The 21,959-nt window shown below is 32.5% G+C and overlaps 1 protein-coding gene across 1 annotated transcript in view; it reads left to right on the top strand.

Annotated features, from left to right (window-relative positions):
• LOC127279893 (rRNA N6-adenosine-methyltransferase ZCCHC4) overlaps positions 1–21,959 on the top strand; it is a 171,505-nt gene that overhangs the window by 26,871 nt on the left and 122,675 nt on the right. The gene's annotated exons all lie outside the window — the stretch shown is intronic.

The following is a 21,959-nucleotide window of genomic DNA, read 5'->3' as shown; positions in this document are numbered from 1 at the left end:
AATTTTTTTAAAAGTTTCTGGACACCCAAAGTTTAGAAAAACTAAAAATTTGGTTTTAAAAAAATGGAAAACTAAAATTATTTTAAAATGTAAGAAATAGAATTTTTTATTATATTTATTTTTATATGAACCTAATTATTTATTTAATTTCTGTTTATATGTATTTTTTTCAGGGATGTGTCCGAAAACGGAACTAAAATGAATTATAATTTTGTTCCGTTCCGTGCCAGAGGCATAGAAGTAAATTACTTAAGAAATTTGTTTTGTGTCCCGGCACGATACAAAATAAGAGGTAATTATATTTCGTGCCGAGGAACGAAACAAAAATAAGTAGAAATCTTATTTCGTTCCAAGTTCAAAAACAGAAATATATACACCCAAAAAAATGTAATCTTATACTTAGAGGAAAATTCCTTTTCTAATATCCTCTAAATATTTCCTCTTAAAACAAGATTATTCAATTGAAATGTAGAATATTTTTATTCTTCATTTTAATGGAAGAATGACAAAAGGATTCCTTTTGTATTTTCCTCTTTAATTAAGATTTTCCGTTTTAAATTTAGAAGATTTAAAAAAAGGAAACGGAAAAAAATAATGTAATCGTTTGATCCCTTTCCCTGGGTATGATAGTTGTGAAGTTGTTTTTTAACCTTTCAGTTTTAATATTTCTGGTAAAATGTCAACAAAAAGGACAAAAAAATGGATTTGCTTTATTAAAAATACAGAAAATATAGTTAAATTCAAATTAAATGAATATTTTTAACGCTATTTTTAGATTTAAAAAAATTTGGATATTTCTTGTGAAATTTTACTACTCAGGTAAATAGAAATACTATAACCCCAGTTTTGAATCTTTCGAATTTTTAAAATCTTTTTATTTACTTTTTTAAAAAAGTTTTAAAACGTTAAATAATTTCATATATGAAATTTTTTTCTGTCCTATAAAAAATGTTAACTTTTAAACATATCATCATGTTTTAAAATTATTTTTGCGCTGAAAATCTCGTTGATCATTACAACTGATTAATGAAAACTTATTTTTTGTATTTTAATTATCAATATAAAATGTTGATAATTAACCAAAAACATGACATTGTTAATGTTATATTAAAAAACAATTTTTATTATTATATTGAAATGAACTATTATAATTTTACTTAATTTTAAATTAAAAATGTATTTTCTGCAAAGATTTTATTATTTGATTGAAATTATAAATATTTTATTGATGGCTTTGACATTAAAAACAATTTTACGAGGTTTGGATGTCAACATTTAATTTAAGAGGAAAATCCTCTTAAATGAAGAATAATAATTTTGATACCAAAATTAAGAGGAAAATATGCATTTATTTTAGAGGAATCCTCTAGATTGAAAATTACTTTTTTTAGGGTGTAGTAATACATTTACGTGTCCTGACACGTTACTAAATAACTGGGATTTTGATTTGATTCTAAACACTCTATTCAACATTATGTAAACATTACAATCTCACAAATTCCGAGAAATGAATGTTCATCTAATTCTATAGTTTACTTCATTACTAAGATTAAATAAAAATACTATATAAATTTCAATAAATGAATATTCACATCATAAATGAATATTATATTAACCCTTTCAGTTATATATTTTTCTTCTCAACAAAGTTTACACATCATTGTACCCTTAAGGGTTTTTGGGGTCGCTAATTGAGAATCCGATATCAGTTTTTTTGAAAATTCAAAATGGCGGATCCAATATGTCAGACGATTTTTTGTTTAAATTATCGGATTTACATGAAACTTGTTACTTAGTGGTTATTCGGGTCGCTGATTACGAATCCGATATCAGTTTTTAAAATTCAAAATGGCGCATCCAATATGCAGAATAATTTTTCAAAATGTTACTCATTATTGATATGAATATTTTGATTAAATCTGTTGAATATTAACCCCATGACAGTCGATGGCCCATATATTCGATTTAAGTGTCAATGCGTATACTAAGGTATACAATTCGTTGACTCCGAATTTGAGATCAGATTCAAAAAATTTAAAATGGCGGACCTAATATAAAGTCCAAAAAAATTAAAAAATTGACTAGATTTGCATAAATATGGTTCCTCTAGGGTTTTTGGAGTTGCTAAATCCAAATTTGAAGTCAGTTTTAAAAAATTCAAAATGGCGGACACAATATTGCGGAAAAAATTTAAAATTGATTCGATTCGTTCCAAATCCGGTACTCGGGGGTTTTCGGGGTCGATAAATTAAAATTTGCCCTCAAATTTTGATTTAGCGACCCCGAAAACCCCAAGTACCGAATTTCGAACGAATCGAATTAATTTTAAATTTTTCTGCTATATTGGGTGGTCATATTGGTTCCGACATTTTGAATTTTTAAAATCTGACATCAAATTTTGATTCAGCGACCAAAATCTCTCGAGTACCAAATTTTGAACGAATCAAATCAATTAAAAAATTTTCCGCCATATTGGGTCCGCCATTTTGAATTTTTTAAATTTGACCTTAAATTTTGATTCAGCGACCCCCAAACCGTTTTGGGCCCACAAACGTTTTTTCTTTTAGACTGCAAAGAGGTTTATTATTTTTTATAATGTAAGTGATATATAACCCTAACAGCATCCGAATATTCAAGATATTTTATTGTTGTCCTAGGGATATCCGGAAATTTGGATATCTCTAGGATGTCCTCAGGATATTTCTAAGATATCCTAATTACCGGATATCCCTAGGACGTCTTGAATATCCAGCTGCTGTTAGGGAATAATAATTGAGTAAAAAGTTAAAGAATATTTTATGATTTATATATTTTCTTGATAGTACCCGGTTATGATACACCCTGTATATTTAGTTTATATCTATTTTATTTTAATTAAATTTCTTGGAAATTTTATTTAACATCTAATAGAGTGTCAACGTGTTAATAAACAATTTTTATTGTTCATTCTTATGAAATCTTTGAATATAATATATAATATATAATATGTAATAGTTTCTTAAATTTGTGAGATGATATCCTTGTGTGCAAGGACACTTAATGTAAACAGGCCCGACAGTCTGTTCCTATTTTATGTTGTTTACGTATTTGGAACGGAACCTAATTCGCAAATAATTAATTTTATTCTGTGCTTATAGCACGAAAATAAATTCCTTTATATTTTCGTTTCGTGCCTCGGCAGGGAATTAAATATACAACCATTTTCGTTTCGTGCCTTGGCACGGAACTAAATATACAACCATTTTTGTTCCTACAACCCGTTTAAAATGGTGTTTAAATACTTTGAGTGGGTATTCCAACAAGCCACCGAAGTTAGGTGATAATGGTGGAATAGGCATTCAATTCCTTGATTACTTAAAAAATGATTGATTTGATCATGATGAGCGTCGGATTGTAATAAATTTTATAATTCTTGCAGTTCATTGTTCGCGCCAATGAAATTTGAACCGTTATCGGTGTAAATCGAATGAGGTTTTCCGCGTCTAGCAACGACTCGACGTAATGCAGCTAGGAAGGCATCCGTGGTCATGTCGCTGACCACTTCGTGATGCACTGCTTTGACAACGAGACAAACAAAAATAACAACGTAAATTTTAATTCGTGTTTTATTTCGATATTCTTATTCTTTAATATAAAATAGTCCACAATAATCTATGCCGACGTTAGAAAATGGACGAGCTTGTGTAATTCTAACGCATGGAAGATTTCCCATTATATATTCAGCTGTAGAAAGATTAACGTGAAAGCAACGAATGCATTTACATGTAATTTTTTTAACTTAATTTCGACCATTGAGGGGCCAAAATCTACGACGCAAGGCATGAAGCGTTGTTTGAATACCAGCATGTTTCGAGGCCAGATCATAGGAGATAGTTGCGATTGAGGAAGATTTTCCAATTTTGCACTTTTGTTTTTTCTTGTATCTGTGATACACAGTTAATGACGAAGGTTTCTAACTGATGAGGCGATGTGTTGATCCAATGGTACACAATTGCTGAATCAGTCCAAAAAGTCGTTTTTTGTACTGAAATATTAATGCCCTTGATGACTGTTGTGTATAAATTGGAAAGCAATTGTGCACCGCAGAGTTCTAATTGTCCAATGGTAATTGTTTTTAAAGGAGCCACACTAGATTTAGCGTATAATAATCTGCTCTTTGAATCGCTTTGGTTGTTGATTGATTTGACATAGATGCCGGCACCATAATCTATTATACTGGCATCGCAGAATCCATGTATTTGTATGTCAGACGCCTATGCTGTCAGTACCATTCTTTCCAAGCTTAGCTTGTTTATCAAAACCATTTGGTACTGGAAATCTGTCCAAGTTGTGTTAATGTGACTTGGAACCGAAGCGTCCCAATCTAATTTTAATTCCCAGAGTTTTTGCATGATTATTTTTGCGAATAATGTTATTGGACCTAGTAATCCTAAGGGATCAAAAGTTTTTGCAATTATGGAGAGTATTGATCTTTTAGTGATAGGATTAGAAGAGATAGGTTGCACGGAGTATATGTGACGCGCTCTGAGGAAAGGTACCTAAGAAGCAAAAAATTGTAGGTTATGTTTGTGATTTTTAATGTAAAAATACATAAAGGGAATCAACTCTCAATGTATAAATTATTGGTGTTTAAATCTTCATAACATTAAAAATATTCAATAAAAACTGATTTTACTTTACATATTAAAAAAAAATTTTAATTAAGGTAAAATTACGACAAACATAACCTTAAAATGATTTGCTTCTTAGGTACCTTTCCTCGGAGCGCGTCACATATTTTTTGATCATTCGTTGAGCTCCAAGAAATCTCTAATTTTTTCAGAGTGGTGTTATGTGTGAATTGTAGATATTGATTGATGTCAGTAGCTGGAATTCCGTATAGAATTCTTCTGTCGTTGGATGCCCATTGTCTTATTTTTAATCTACCAAGATTAAGTAATTTGATTATATTATTACGAAGATCAATTCCTTCTTCAATTGTTTCCGTGCCTGTGATGAGATCTACAACATATAAATTCTTTAATTCAAAGGTTTCAACGTTTGTTCCATCACGCCGCCAGAGAATTCGTTGAAATTTCCTATCTGCTTCCCTAATTTCGAATTGGCGATACATCTTTTCGATGTCCCGTATTAATACAAAACGATGTAATCTAAATTGAATTAAATGAAAGAAGATATCATTTTGAATCGTAGGTCCTACCATTAGCGTAACGTTTAGGGAAAGACCAAAATCTGATTTTGCAGAGCCGTTAAAGACTATTCTGACTTTTGTTATCGAACTACCTTCTTTAAAAATTGCGTGATGTGGTAGGTAAAAGCCGAATTCTTTTTCATATCTTACTGGAGACACGTGTCCAAGTTTTAAATATTCTTCAAAAATGTTATTATATAGTTTTTCTAATTCGGGTTGATGTTGAATCTACGCTGTTGATTATTTAGACGTTTTAAAGCTCTAAATCGGGATTCTCCTAACAATTCGATATTGTCGCGAAAAGGTAAAGCTAAACTGAATTGACCTGATTGTTTGCGCGTTGTGTGTTTGCGAAAATGTTCTTTAGATGTAAGGGGCCATTCATTAATTACATAAGGACGATTTTGCCTAATTTTGACCCCCCCTACCCTCATGTAAGGATACATAAGATTTTTCAGACCCCCTTTCCTCTTCTTACGTAAGTTTTTAACAATATTAATGTAATTAAAAAATTAATTACAACAATACAAATGGAAAATACTTGTCAAAATCTTACGTAAGATTAGCTTCTACTCTCCACCCCCCCACGTAAGACCATGTAGAGATTTTCTAAACCCCCCCTCCCCCTAAGGACCCTTACGTAATTAATGAATGGCCCCTAATTGCTTTACGGAATAAATGAATTTGTCTAAGGCATTCCTCTAATTCTTAAAATTTACTCAAATCAAATTGTTTATTAGAGAGATGATAATTTACAAATTTTTGAATTTTTATGGTTGTCGAAGTGACGTTTTCACCTATGACCCACCCTAGTTCAGTTTTTTGAAGAATTATTTCGTAATTGTTACGCGAAAAATTTATTTGACCTGCGCAGAACATCGATAATGACGGTCCAGATCCTAAAAGTATGTCGATCGGTGCTGGTTCGTGAAATTTTGGATCTGCTAGTTGTATATTGGATGGTATATCTAACATGTCGCGTGGAAAAATTTCGTTTGATATCAAATCAGCTATTCGCAGAATTAAAGAAAACTGAGTGTTCTTTCATACTCTGAATACATGGAACGAATTGTAATTTTTATAATAGCCTTGGCTATCATGGTTAAATCATTTAATGCGTTTATTGGAATTTAACATTTTTTTGGGTAATTGTAAAGTTCGAGCTAAATTCTCAGTAACAAAGTTTGCAAATGAACACGTGTCTAATAGTGCTCGGCATCGTAAAGGCCGATGATCTTTATCGAATGATTGAATTATTGCACTTGTTATTAATTGACCGATTGGAACATCGGCCGTAAAAGAAATACATTGTTGTTTCTTTTTTGGAAATATTTAATTGTCATTGTTGGGAAGGATGCAGTGTCGCAGGTTCTTGGTGTAAAAGAGTGTTATGTTTTTGGTTGCACACCATGCAATTGCCGAATTTGCACTATATCGTGATTACCGCGCATACAGTTAATGCAAAGAGGAGGGTCTTTTACCATTTGCATTCTTTGAGATATTGGAAATGAACGAAATTTTTCGCATCGAAAGATCGAATGTGTTTTAAGTTTACATGCTGGGCAAGGGTTTGTTATCGTATTAGTGAGAAATACTGTTTTGCGTTTTTTTGATTCCCTGAATATGAAGATGTATTGGAGAAATTTTATGATGAATTCTGTGTCTCTCGTTTAGATAATCGTGTGGCCGTTCTATACAAAAATTCAAACATATCGTCAAGTTTGGGAAATTCGTTTCGCTTTAAATTCTTGCGCCATTTTTCTAATGTTTGTTTATAACGTTTTTCTTCTATATTTTGAACGAGAATTTCTTCAGAAATTTTAATACCGAGTGAAGCTAATGAAAGCATGTGTTGTTGTGTTTCATCGGCTAATCTTATCAAACCTTCCGAAATTTGTTTTTCTTGAACCGGCAAACGTAGAATTAAACTTAAATGGCGAGAAATAATTAATCGTTTATCAGCGTATGTTTTTTCTAGGAGATCCCACGCGCGAGTATAATTTTTGAATATCTAATTTATGATCAAGTTTATGTTATCCTGAATAAGTCCGATTAAAACTGAAATTAATATGATTTAACTATAAGTTGCGAATCCGAAATTAGTACGACTTAGTCAGGAATTATTCCGGTTGTATAAAACTGTTGAATAAGGGATTTGTTTGGTCAAATACAGAAATAATTGGTTATTGATTTTGGATTATTTCTAAGTAACTTCAGAATATGACACTAGCAGACTAATTGCAGATTAAAGCGGACTAAAACCATATTCTAAATACACTAGATTCGGACTGCTTTGTACTCACTTTGTATTAAGATATTTAATTAAACTAAATTCGTATTATTGCGGACTGTTTGCTGATAGATTACATACAAGCTTCAGATAATTCCAGAATTATAACTTATCCCATGGTTCAATTATATTATATAACGAAATTATTGAATTAATTAAATATTTTTAATTTTTTTTTTTTTCCTCTCAGCAGGTCCTCGTGGTCGGTGAAAACACGCTGGAGTCGAGAAAAGGGCTGATTAATAAAATACACACACACACTGTTATTACTCTTTATTATCAATGAGTCGAGCTCTGTCTCGACTCTTTCTCTACACTTTTATTTCTTTTGACACACAAGAAATAACTCAAAACTTTTGGACGAATTCCAGTACCCCTGTACTCTCACACACGCGTCCATTCAACCATTGAATTTTTTTTTTCGATCGCCTTCGTCTCCGTCTCGTTCCGTAAGTGGCCGCCGTGATGGCGCCTCCGTCTCTTACCACCATCGTCGAAACTCCTCCTTTGATCTACAAAAGAAATAATCATTAGATACGGTCACTGATTTCGAGGAGGAAGATATCGTTTAAGGTCGGAGACGTGGATTTTAGGGATACGTCGACTCTCCCTATCGAGTAGGACCAAAACCGTAGGTGATAATTTCTCCACGATCTCGAAGGGGCCTTCATATTTCGGTGCGAGTTTTGTAGCGAAATTCTTGGTACCACTCGACAATTTGTGTGATTTACGAAGTACTAAGTCACCCACGTTAAACAACCCCTCACGTCGATTACGGTTATAGTACTCGGTCTGTCGATTACGTTCTTTGTCGATAAGTTTCGCTACCAAGTCTCGCAACGCATCCAATCACTTTACCCTGTCTACCCAATCTTCTGGCGCAATTCTCTTAACCTGATCTCGTTGTTCTACATCCCTACGCAAACTTTAAACCGGTCGAGGATGTATTCCGTAATTTATAAATGCGGGAGACGTTTTAGTCGCCACCTGTGTCGCAGTGTTCATAGCATGCGCATGGCGAAACTCGTGAACATGAAGATCCCAGTCGCGATGATCATTCCCTATGAAAGTCGCAATCATGGTCTTCAATCATGGTCCTCATTCCAGATTCCTTGCCAGTAATATTCTCTCGCCACTCGATTGTACGTTTTCTCTACCCCCAAATGTAATGGGTCACTCCTGTGTCGATAAAGATGATCGTTCTCAATTTTCCATCTAGGAAAACGCTCCGGGAATTGTCGAAGTAAATTTCGTCGCTTAAGGTACCATTGGTCCATAATGGTATCAAAGGCATCGATCATCTCTTCGCCATCCTCACTCATCTTGGATAATACATCTGGGACTTGGTCCAATGCACCTCTCCTGTGAATGATTTAAAAATCCCACACCTGCATTTCCAGGGCCCATCTCGCTGGTCGACCACTCGGGTCTTTCAAGTTTCTAAGCCACTTTAGGGCACTGTGATCACCTTAAACTTATATTCCTCGATATACGGTCGCAACTTCTTAATCGCCCATAGCAGCGCTAAACACTCCTTCTCCATGACGCTATAATTCCGTTCTGCCCCAGTCAGAACACGGCTGATAAAACATCACCGGATGTTCATCGTTAAACTCCTGAGTCAACACAGCTCCAATAGCAAAACTACTCGCATCACATTGGATGGTGAATGTCTTACTAAAGTCAGGACGGGCCAACACTGGCGCTGTCGTAAGTTTGTCATTCAACTTGTCGAAAGCCTCTTGTTGCTCCTCGCCCCATTCCCAGTCTCGACTGTTCTTGAGCAATTTAAGAAGAGGTATCTTGATTTCACTATCGTTTTTGATAAATCTCGAATACCACCGCGCCATGCCCAAAAATCTCCGGAGTTGTTCGACGTTCTTTGGCGCTGGATAGTTTCTCACTGGCTCGGATTTTTCGGGGTCTGGTCGCAATCCTTCATTGTCGAGAAGATACCCCAAATAGGTAACCCTAGAGCACCCGAACTCACATTTCTCTGGGTTAACCACAAATCCCGCGTCTGCCAACTTCTTCAAAACTATCTCCAGCCATTTCACGTGTTCGTCGAAAGTATCTGTCACAATTATTATATCGTCGAGATAACCAAACACGTGATGTTCGAATTCCGGTCCGAAAAGAGCATCAATTACTCGTTGAAAAGTCATCGGCGCGTTAGTTAAGCCGACTGGCATTCGTCGATATTGCAACAGTCCTGAGCAGGGAATGGCAAAGGCCGTGTTCTTTCTGCTCTCTTCTGCCATTGGAATTTGATGAAATGCCAATTTTAAATCGATCTTCGACATGTATCGCGCCTCCCTTAACTTGTCGAGTATGGAGTCTATCGTCGGAATTAAATAGGCGTCCTTGACGGTAACTTTGTTGACATCCCTATAGTCCATACACATTCGAAAATCTCCATTCCCTTTTCTGGCAATCACCGGAGCACTCCTCCAGTCGCTACTTGATGGTTCGATCACGCCTTGACAATGTAGTTGAATCATGTGTCCTTGAGCCCACGTGATCATAATAGGTGACATGCGTCTCTGGTGATGCTGTACTTGTGTCTCGGCTGTAACCTTTATATGATGTTCTGTCAGATTTGTCACCCCCAGTACGTCAGATTCTGGAAGAACCAATCGGTTCACCATTTCTTGAATGATCTCTCTTTGTTTGTCCGTCAACGCAGAGATTCCAGCGCATTCAGCGTAGATCGACTCATCACTCTCAATCCCATCCTTGACGCCAAAAACATGCCAGTCGCCATTGAAAACTCTCCATAACCCCAGTCCCAATTGTACCTCCATATTCCAGACTTTACAGAAATCCACACCCAAAATTATGTCTTGTGCTGCTGAACTAAGGACCTTGACGCTAAACGGTTGAGAATGGCCATCCACCTCGATGTTCAAATTCAACAATCCAGCTGTCTTAGTTACTCTTCCAATGGCGCTTCTTATCGATGTATTGCAAGGCTGGATGCGGCTCTTATAAGGCTCAGCCACTTTGTCGCTAATCACCGAGATCATCGCTCCAGGGTCGAAAAGTGCCTCATGAGATTTGTGGAAGGGGTGGTGTAGGGGACGGAAAGTCTTCGTGGTCGGACTTGGTTTGCTGTGCGATGATTTATCTGCCAACCTTTTCCTTATGGACCCTTTACTTTGTTGATCTCCCAAAACTCCTAAGTCACGAATCGACCGTGAATTTTTCTCATCATCGCTACTCGAATAAAACTCGCTTCCTCGTTTAAGATTTACATTGGGCAATAATTTTTCTTCCGTGAATACCTCAAACTGAAAAACGTTTCAAACGCGCGAGTTTCAATTCTGCCCGAAACAGTCGTTCTCGCAAAACTTGTAATGAGCCATTAATACATAATTGATTAGTCAACAGGCTCGTTACCACTTGTCCTACCGGCATTCCTAAAATCACTTGCCACAATTCCTTCGCCTGTGGGATTGTGATCAAGTGACGCATCCTTTCTTTATAGAAATGCATTCGTTCAATAGCCTCTGCCATCTTGAACTTCTGATACGCGATCCGAATAATTATGTCTTTGATCACTTTCATGGGATGAAATAAGGAGATTTTGGGCCTGGGCAACTATTTCCAGATATTGATTTTGAATCGCGTAACGCTGAAGAACAAGATCAAAATGTGGTGTTTCGGTATCTAAAATTCCAATTTCATCTTGTATTTCATAAAATTTTTCAAAAGCGCTTTTTAATTTTTGCAAATGTAACTCTAATTTGACCTTGAATTGTAGTCTTTCTTCTATTTAGAAGATTGAGACCTTTGCTTGCCATCGTGTCGATAAGAATTTAAGTGAATTATATGTATAATTTGGAAAGAGCTCACCTTTTGTTTAGAATGATTCAAGCCCACGAAAATGCCTCGATGTCATAAAAATAAGCTTTAAACATTTTTTTAACTTGATCAATTTTTTTACTTATTTAGTAACCTCTAGTGTAGTAATGTGCATAGTTTTGGAAATGTTGAACACTTAGAAATAAAACAAGTTGTAAATCCAGATGTTCATTACATGAACATTTTGCTTCCTCTTTACGATCAGCAAAAAAATTTGCTTCCTCAAGGAGAAAGCATTAACATTGAAATAAACATACAAAAATAATATAATAATAAAATAAACATTTGAGTACCTATAGATTTGAGTTAAATTTAAAGAATTAATGGAAGTTAAGAAATAAAAAATTCACATTTTAGTTGAAATCTCTGAAAATTAATGAAAAATAATATATAATTTTTAATTATTTACAATTATATCGGTTTGTTTTAATGCAAGGAACACATTTATTTTATATTTAAACTTGAATTTAAATAAATACAAATTTTTTCAGCTAAAATAGGAATTTTTTTTTAACTTTCATTAATTTATTAAATTTACCTCAAATGTATACTTTATATATACCAATCTATTCGTTTTCATGCAAGGAATACAATTATTTCATATATAAACTTCAATTTAAAAAATCATAAAATTTTATTGACAAAATGTGAATTTTTGATTTTTTAACTTTCATTAATTCTTTAAATTTACCTTAAATGTATACTTGATATATATCGATCGATTCGTCTTAACGTAAGGATTACGATTTTATTATATATAACCTTAAATTTTCCTATTTAAAAATTTTTTCGATTAAAAAAAATTTTTTGGAAAAAGACGATAAAATTTTTTTTTGGGTATTTTTAAAAATCCTTTGGTCAGATTTGAGATATTAATATGATAAATGAGCCTACCAAATTTTATTTAAATCCATTAAAACCTGTTAAAGTTATCGTCTAAACAAAAGAGGAATCCGCACACACAGACACATACATACATCTGGACAATTGATCAGGATCTCATATAATATGTTTCTATAAAGAAAAAATTTGTTTCCGCCACTTTAAAAATTTTTATAACCGAAAGGACTACAAAGCTTCCTCCACAAGGAAGCAAAATAATTTTTTTTTAAATAAATACACTGGAACGCCGGTTATTAGGACAGCTCGGGTGTGTGTCCGAATAATCTGGATAGGTCACCTTGACGAAAAAGCATAAACTTACAGGGTCGTAAGAAGTATTTTTTGCCTTCGATTGAAATACATAACCAAAGTTTGACAGTTGAACAACAATTTTGAGGTTAGGCGCATGAGACGTGAGAAAAGAAAGTATTAATTGAGAAATATTAATTATTTTTCAGAAATAAAACAAATTTTACTTAGCAAAATCGTCACACAGCTTATTAATTTTTATCATATTCATATAACACCAATAAATAATTGCAAAATAATACATTAAATTAAGACGGGGAACGGACTCTTTAATAGATGCGCTACTGCGTGCAGAGATACTTCCCTTTTCTCCTCACTCTGTTTTAGAGCCTAAGCTTTCCAAATAATCCAGTGTCCTAATAATCGGCGTTCCAGTGTAGCACAAATTTTGCATAAAAATCAAAATAGCGACCTCTAAATGACCTTCAAAAAAATTGGAAAAAAATCTGACATACTGTGTGGGTCAAGAGGAGTCTAATTTCGGGTTAAGGTTTTAAAAAATCAAATTAAAAGTTTTCTGTGAAACGCCTACTAGGTATGCAGGATCTTCGGTAGTTCGAGTGTTAAAATTTTAAGGGGTTAGTACCACAACTTTTTCCAAAGAATCGATTTTCTAAAAACTGCAGATTCTTATAGTAAATATACTTATGTCCCTGGTTAAAATATCAGACTGATTCCGGACTAATCCGCGATTAGTCCAAAACGAAAACAATACTTTTTGTGAATACCTAGTTAATCTCATATTAATCCGGTAAAATTCGGAACTAATCAGTTATTTCTTGCTAGTAAATCCAGAACAATTCCGAAATAATCCTATTTATGATAAGGTTTTTGTCATCCGGAATATGAACTAATTATTACTTGGCCTAAACTGTATATGACCTCATTATTTTTTATTCTAATCTTTATTTAATCTAATCCTCATTTGTACTAATCGTCATTTGACCTAATTCTCATTTGGCATAATCTTAATTTAACCTAATTCTTATTTAACGTAATATTTATCTGCCCTAAATCTCACTTGGCTTAAATTTTCTGTAACCTAATACTTTTTTAGCCTCACTTTTATTTAATCTAATTATTACTTGGCCTAAACACAATTTCCCATAATTAACATTTGCAATAATTTTCACCTGGCTTTATTATCATTTGGACTAAACACTTCTTAACCCTTAGACTGTAAGGTGGTTTTTGACCTACGTTGACTGTAATCATCGATCACTCGTGTTCGACGCTTTAAAAAGTGCTTTAAAAAATCGGACAAAATTCATAATATTGCATTAACTATCCTAGGATAAGGACCAATCATTATATTGCTGAAATGTTTATTTGTTTAAATAATGTATTTGTTTAAACAAACAAAAACACGAAAATTTTTTTTTTTTAAAATGGATTCTTTTCAAAATACAATTGGTTCCTGTTACTGCTGCTTATGCATTAAAGCTTTGGCACTTATGGAACATGTAACTCATTAGTGTGCAATTTTTTACAATATAGTTTGACCGACCCCCCTCGGAGATACCAAGAGGTGTCACTTTTCAAAACTCACGAGTGACTATTGTTTACAGCTTAAAGGTTAAACTAATTTTCATTTGATCTAAGCTTTATAAAACCTAATTCTCATTTGGCCTAATCATACTAAAACCTAATTGTTATTTGTTCTAATATTTATCTGACCTAATTTTACATTATCCTAATTGTTACTTGTTCTAATATTAATCTTACATAATTCTAAACTGGTCTTATCTTAATGTAACCTAATTCTCTTTTGACCTAATCCTCATTTGATCTAATACTCACTTGGCCTAAATTTCATTTGTCACTCGCTCATGAACGTGACTCATAAAAGAGAAAGAAACAAAAATATGTTTGTCATTTTCTCCCTCATGCTTCGCGTTAATGAGATAGTGACAAATGTAATTTAGGCTAAGTAAGAATTAGATCAAATGAGGATTAGGTCAGAAACATATTAGAACAAATAACAATTAGGTTTCAGTATGATTAGGCCAAATAAGAATCAGGTCAAATGACGATTAGTACAAATATGGATTAGATTGAATAAAGATTGGGATAAATAATAATTAGGTCATATACAGATTAGGCCAAGTAATAATTAGTTCATACGACCTTTAGGCCAATTGAATTTAGGTCAATTAAGTTTTAGGCCATTTGAAATGTTGAGAAAATTCATATGTCTCATTGAATCAACAGTTAGTCCGGACAAATACGGAGATATTCCGTTTTTTACTATTAAATCTGGAATTATACTGAAATAATCCGCTTTCTGGTCATATTCAGGTCAGCCGGAATAAGTCCGGTTAAAACTGAAATCAATTCAGTATAAGTATAATTAGTGAATCCGGAATCAGTTTGACCCAATCCGGAATTAGCCCGATTGTATGCAATTAGGCGATTCACGATTCGCCGCTGACTCGTCCCCGTATACCTGCCCAGCGACGAAATTTCGTCCCGTCCGGTCCTTCCACTCTGTGGCCTACTCTTCGTCTGTAATGGTTAGAAGTAATAATTGTGCAGGAGAGTTAAAGGTCATGTTCTTTATTTTTCAACATTTTTAAAATATTTTAAGAATTTTTTATATCAAAAATATTGATGTTTAATAAAATAAAATAAGAATTAAAAAATATCAATTTTTTAACCCTTTGAGGACAATTGTTGCTTTCAGGCAACATAAACGTTTTTTTGTTATTTTAAGAATAAGTTCCTTGATTTTTAAAACTAAATATTAGACCAATATTTTTCATTTAGTCTAATAAATGTCCAATTTTAAACTCTGGTTTTGAGACAAAAAACCTTAATTAGTTTCACTGAAAAACTTGTTTAAAAATCAAAAAACGTGATTTTTTATGAAATAATTTGGTCCTCAAAGGGTTAAATAATCTATTTATAAATTAATGTTGATTTTCAGTATTTAAATATATGTAATGATGAATCGCCCCTATGGAGATATGAAAGAATCTTTTTTAATTGAAAAAATCCTTTCCTATCAAAGTTAAAAGCTTAATTAAAAAAAAAAATTTTATAATCTTAATTTAAATTTTTAGTATCCTCTGTTTTATTCAGAGGCTTTTTTGTAAACCTATATGAATCATTTCGGAGATTAATCGTTTTCAATATTAGTTTATATATAATATTCAACAATATTAGTTTTCTCGACGTCCTTATTATAAAACAAAACAATATTTTAATCACTGACTGGTATAGGAAACCTACATTCTCTGGACGATTTTTAAATTTTCATGCCCAACATCCTACCTCTCAAAAAATTGGTATAGTTTACAATTTAATTGAAAGAGCTATTAAACTGTCAAATGTAACCTTTCATAATAAGAACATCAAAATTGTCAAAGATCTACTTGTTCAAAATAGTTACCCTGAAATTTTTATTGATAAATTTATAAAAAAGAGACTTAACACCAGTAATTCAGATATATCACGTCGAAATATTGGAACACATTATCAAAGAACCAAAAAAATAGTATTACCATATTCTGAAAATTTATATTATGAAATTTCAGAATTATTACGCGAAAATAATATATTCACATTACCAAAAATAAGTAATAAGCATAAAATTATTAAAAAAGGCAAAGATCCGCGCGTTTTCTTTTTCCTGGACTATAAAGCTATGTAGTAAAAAAAAATTTTTTTTGAAAAAATTTAAATTTTGAAATTTTGAAAATCCTGCAGTTTTTGCATTTTTTGATGAAAATGGCTGGCTAACGAACTTAACCTGTATTTTGACACTAACTTTGTGTATGCAAAATTGCAAATCGATTTGTTTCGATTTACAAATGTTATTGTGTCAACAACATTTTGTGTTTTAGTTAGTTATTGTTTTCTTATGAATAATAAAAAATAATAGCGCAAATAATTTAAACTAATAAATAAAGCGTTTCTCGCAAGTGCATTAAAATCTATCTTCTTAGTATATAAGGAAATTTTCTACCTTCGTGAAACATGTATATGAGGCATTGAAATTTAATAGGGTCATTTGGGGAAAATGTAAACAAGTGGTAAATGTAAACAGCAGATATTGCAGCTTAATTTACAGATTTAAAATTAAGTTCGACCCCAATATTTTAACCTCAGCTCACCTGCAACAGGTTCTGAGTATTGCCAATTTTTTTTCGACAATTGTCAAAGCCATACTCCAATTTGTCGCTTAATGCATGAAAGATTGAAAATCAAAGTTTTACTGTTTCAGTATTTTGTCTCGCATTTGAATAAAAATGAACTAAAAATTCAAACTAAAATTTCTAATTATTCCTTATGAATCCCTTAACAAAAGCTGACTTTGATTTTTTAATTTCGTCAATTCAGTTAATAGATAATTAAGTGTTTACATTTACCCCGAGAATTCGAAAACTCGGGGTAAATGTAAACAGAATTTCTGCTGCATTTTAAAAGAAAATAATTGAATAAATTTGATTCTATTTCATAATTACATTATTTTGGCCCTGTAAAATTACATAAAAAACGAAATTGGATCTTCTTTTATATCTCCTTCGTGTTAATCAGTTGCAGGTATAGACCTGCATAGTATTGCATAGTGCATTTACGTGTTTAAAATATAGGAAAGCGATTCTTCACGATTGGTGAATAAAACTCAGGTACGTAGGAATCCTAGAATAAGAGTGAGTGATTGATTGGTTGATTGATGGATTGATTGATGGATTGATTGATTGGACGATTGATTTATGGATTGGTTGATTGAGTAATTGGTGGATTGATTGGTGGATTGGATTGATCGGTTGATTGGATAATTGATTTATAGATTGGTTGATTGAGTGGTTGATTGGTGGATTGCTTGATTGATTGACTGATTGATTGATTGGTGGATTGATTGGATGATTGGTTGATTGAGTGATTGATTGGTGGATAGATTGGTTGCTTGGATGATTGATTTATAGATTGGTTGATTTAGTGATTGATTGGTGGATTGATTGGTTGATTGATTGAGTGATTGATTGGTGGATTGATATTCATATTTTCAAAATGTTAGTGGGCAGAGAAATTTAGTCCAATTTGATCAATTTTTAAAAACCTCTTTCGCGATATTGAATCCGCTATTTTGAAAATTTTAAATCTGACTTCAGATTCGTATTCAGCGACCTCGAAAACCTCCGAGTAGCGAGATTTAAGCAAATTTGATCAATTTTTAAAAATATTTTTAGGTTCATCCGCCATATTGGATCCGCCATTTTGAAAATTTTAAATTTGTCTTCAAATTCGTATTCAGTGACCTCAAAAACCCCCGAGTAGCGAGATTCAAGCAAATTTGATCAATTTTTAACAATATTTTTATGTTTGTCCGCCATTTTGAAATTTAAAAATTCGATTTTAGAATCTTATTCAGCAACCTTAAAAACTTATTTTCACCAAGTTGAATGAAAATCTATTAAAATTTATTGAAGTTATTCAAGTTTTTACATTACTAGTTTTGTTATGGTAATGATTGCTTATTTTATATGTTGCATATCAATCAATTGGTTCAATTATTTTACATCTACCAAGAATTTTTTTTCAGTTTTTACATCCCTTTACACAGTAGTATACTTGGGATAACTTTTTTCTTAAACCTCTTTAAACTACAGGGGTGTTTACGTTTACCCCGAATTTTGGGAAAATTTCAAAATCTCGGTGTATATATGTAATCAGTCAGTTTTAAGCGATTCAAGTTGATCAATATTTTTTTGTACCTCATAAAATGTTTCTAGGGAAGTGAAGTAACAAGTTCATGCAGTAGAAAGCCGGAAGTATTGCTTTTTAAAATAAAAAACTTATGTTATTGTCGAAACTAAGCAAATCCGTTTACATTTACCCCAAATGACCCTAATTTTTTTCATAAATTTTAACATTTTTAGAGTAAAAAATATTTAGAACTTTTTTTTGTAGGATCAAAAGAACAAAAGTAATAAGAAAAAGAAAAAAATGTTACAACAATTTTTTAATGCAAATATCTCTAAAAATATTAAAAAATTTTAATTCAAATTTTACATACTTATTTAACACCAAAATGTCTCTCAAAACCCAAAAGTTGAGGAAAATCTGAGACATCATATGTCGTTCTCATATGAAATGCCTCATAAATGTTTATTTTCAATAAGTTATGTAGGGATATATGTTAAGACAACCAAAGCGAACCTGCGTGCGTGTGTAGTTGTGTATATAAACCATACCTGCATCCTCTACTACAATAGAGAACAATTAATAGCGATGACTCAATCCTTCGACAAGTAGCAAATAATGAAATATCTTTTGCTTTTATATTAACGTCGTTTTCAATTTTTCGTATAGTTGTAGCAAACAAAATGCGCGCTTTTTAATTCCGCATCCCTTTTTCATATAGTTTTAGTAAAAATAAGAAAACTTTCTTATGACTTTAAGAATATAGTAATTTTAATTTCTGTTAAAATTGTTTCTACAAAGCTTTTGCTACAAATATATTCATTTTTAATAAATAGCCTTAGTTTCCATGACTTGCTAAAGAATATACTAAATTTTTGTATCATTTTTAACATTTATTGCAAAGGATTTTCTTTCCTTGAACACAATTTATATTGAAGATCTTATTTGTAATTTGTCAGTCATCGTTTTGGCCATGATGTGACACAATATTTTTTTGACTTCTCTTTTCCAGTAGTTTTAAATTTTGTATATTTTATAAAAAAAATTTTGTTGATTTTTTTATATATTAAAAATAAATTTCAGTTTTTGAAGAGAGCAAGGGTATTGCCGAACCGTTAAAAGAATTGTTTTCTTTTAATTGTCTCACATTTTACATGACTTGGAGAGATTGATAATATTCTCATTATTTTAAATAACTATATTGAATTTAATTCCAATCGGATTCACTATAATTTTTGTTTAATCTACTCGCGAAAATACGTATATATACCAAGTTTGAGCCCAATCGGTTAAAATGGCTAGATTTTAGGGGGGGACAGGATTTTGTGGGCGGACATGAGTGAAACCATAAGTTCACGCAGTGAATCGACACTGAACCTTAAAAAAAGTCCGCCATTTTGTTTCTTTTCTTTAAAAACAGTTGATCGTAGTTCGGGACGATAGCAGAAAAGTTACTTTTCAAGAGAATATAAAAAAAGATTTCGTTGACCTGAATTGGAGATATTGTGCCCGATAATAGTTCGGGAGCCAGCGGCAGATTTAGGTCGATTTCAGTCATTTCCTTTGACTGATACTTTGGCAGATACAATTTTCCACATTGCGTGAATCACGCGTTAGTGCCTTTCATAATTCTAATTCAACAGACTGGAATCAGCGTTCGAGTCCTGGAGACAATGAAAAACGAACTTATTAACAAGGCTCACAAGATCGAGGGTGGACAGGATGAACGAGGGGTAAAAGAAACGATCGTCAGTCCAGGAAAGACTATTGCTTCCCGTGTAGAAAAATCTTCTGGGACGTCTAGAGTCAAGCCCGGCGCAAGCTAGAAAGCGTCAAGCATTGCTGGTCTAGAAGGTCTGGAGTGGCAATGTTCTGGTGCTACTCAGCCACTAGTCAGACCCTGAATAGCGTCGCTGATCTGGAAAGTCTAGTCAGACCCAGATCTGGTACTAGATTGAAGGTCTATATAACTAAAAATTTTTATTTTGTAATTTCTAGACTGTCTAGCGATGCTGGTCTGGAATATCTAGCCAGACCCAGCTCTGGTGCTAGATAGAAGGTCCAGATAACTAAAAATTTTTATTCAGTATTTTCTAGACCATGTCTAGCAATCCTGGTCTGGAAAGTCTCGCTAGACCCAAATCTGATGCTGGACAGAAGATATTGGCATGGGGGAAATTCGCAGTTAATGTATGTAAATACTATGATCATATAACATAAGTCATGTTAAAAAAAGCAAAGCGAGCGAGATAACAGTTAAGGATCGAAAATGGAAGAACAAATTAGATAAGACTCTCAAATGGAACGCGATTGACTGATTCTAAATATGTGCTAATGTGATACGAATGAGATAAATTAATTAGAGAAATGTGAATCTATAACAATAGATTTAACAATTAACAATAGACATCGGATTTGTAAGGCTGGTTTTAAATCTTCAAATTCCGCCATGTGTTGGAATTTTTTGCCTCGAATTCAGTACAATTAAAATTTGTTATTTTACCTGTAATTTGTGTGATAAATTTATTTAATTGCATAATGCTGTTTATGCCCGGCTCCTGACGCACACTATTCACTGTGCCTGCTGACGATTTTATTTTATCAAATTATGATGTAAACTATTATCTGGGTAAGTTTCAAGTGAGAGGAAATCACTGAAAAAATAATTTTTTTTACATGTTCGGGTGACAATTAATATTTCTCACTTGATTAATGTTTTCTTTTCTAACGTCTCATGCATGGGAGCATTTTAGGGTTCATTTAACATCCTCCCTAAATATCTGTCGCGCTCGAACAAATATGTTTTTCTATTTTGTATCCATCCAGATTGCCACCAGCACCATGCAAACCAGCAGATGAACATACCTTTGGTATCAGAGACACGTTGAAGTTTAAAAACTATTAATATCTGACACGCTTCAAGTAATTCCATGTAATTGTTTTTTTTACATTTTTAAAAATTTGTATACGTATAACGCACCAATGAAAGGGAAAACTTTATAGAACCTTTTATTTTCCTTATCATCTAAACTACAAAATATCATCATCCCGATGACGCTCGAGTAAATCCCCATTTAGCATCATGGGCTCTCCTACTATTAGTTTCGAAATTTACACAAATAATGGACGTTTAAACAACCATTAATAATATAATATTTGTAAATAAAATATTGATTAATTGTTGAAATTTCCCTTCTAAATAACAATTAAGAATAATTGTTAATAAATATATAGCAAAAATAAATTGCTATTAGATATATGTAAAATTACCTTAATAAATTGTAAAAATAAATTATTATAACTTACCTTTGTTAATAACAATTATGAATAATTGTTAATAAATATATTGCAATAAGATATGTATAATGTTAATTTAAGTAATTAATAGTAACAATTAAATTAAACAATAATGATTAAATTATTTATAACAATGTTTAGAACAGACTTGTTTATGTAATTTATTCTTGTGATAATGTCAATGATTTAAAAACCATGCGCCTTTGTGCCTTCCAGAAGGCCAATTCAAGCGAAATATTCTACACGTATTTTCTATTCGGGTGCACCACTCGAACAGTATATTACTTTTTCAATTTGGCGATTATCATCTAAGGTATTTCCATTACCAGCCTAATTATTTCAGAATGATTTTTGAAATCAACCATTCCAAAATTATCAAGAAAATTATGATTGATTCGAAAATTCTCAATGAAATGTAAAAGTACTATATCAAATTGATAGTCTATGTCTCATAAGTTTTATAAAATGACAATTAAG

This window comes from Leptopilina boulardi, unplaced genomic scaffold (genome assembly GCF_019393585.1).
Source record: "Leptopilina boulardi isolate dan_hultmark-lab unplaced genomic scaffold, ZJU_Lbou_2.1 LbouV2_224, whole genome shotgun sequence".
NCBI classification, from domain to species: Eukaryota; Metazoa; Arthropoda; class Insecta; order Hymenoptera; family Figitidae; genus Leptopilina; species Leptopilina boulardi.
The sequence above is the reverse complement of the archived record's forward strand: the minus strand, read 5'-3'. Positions and strand labels throughout refer to the sequence as shown.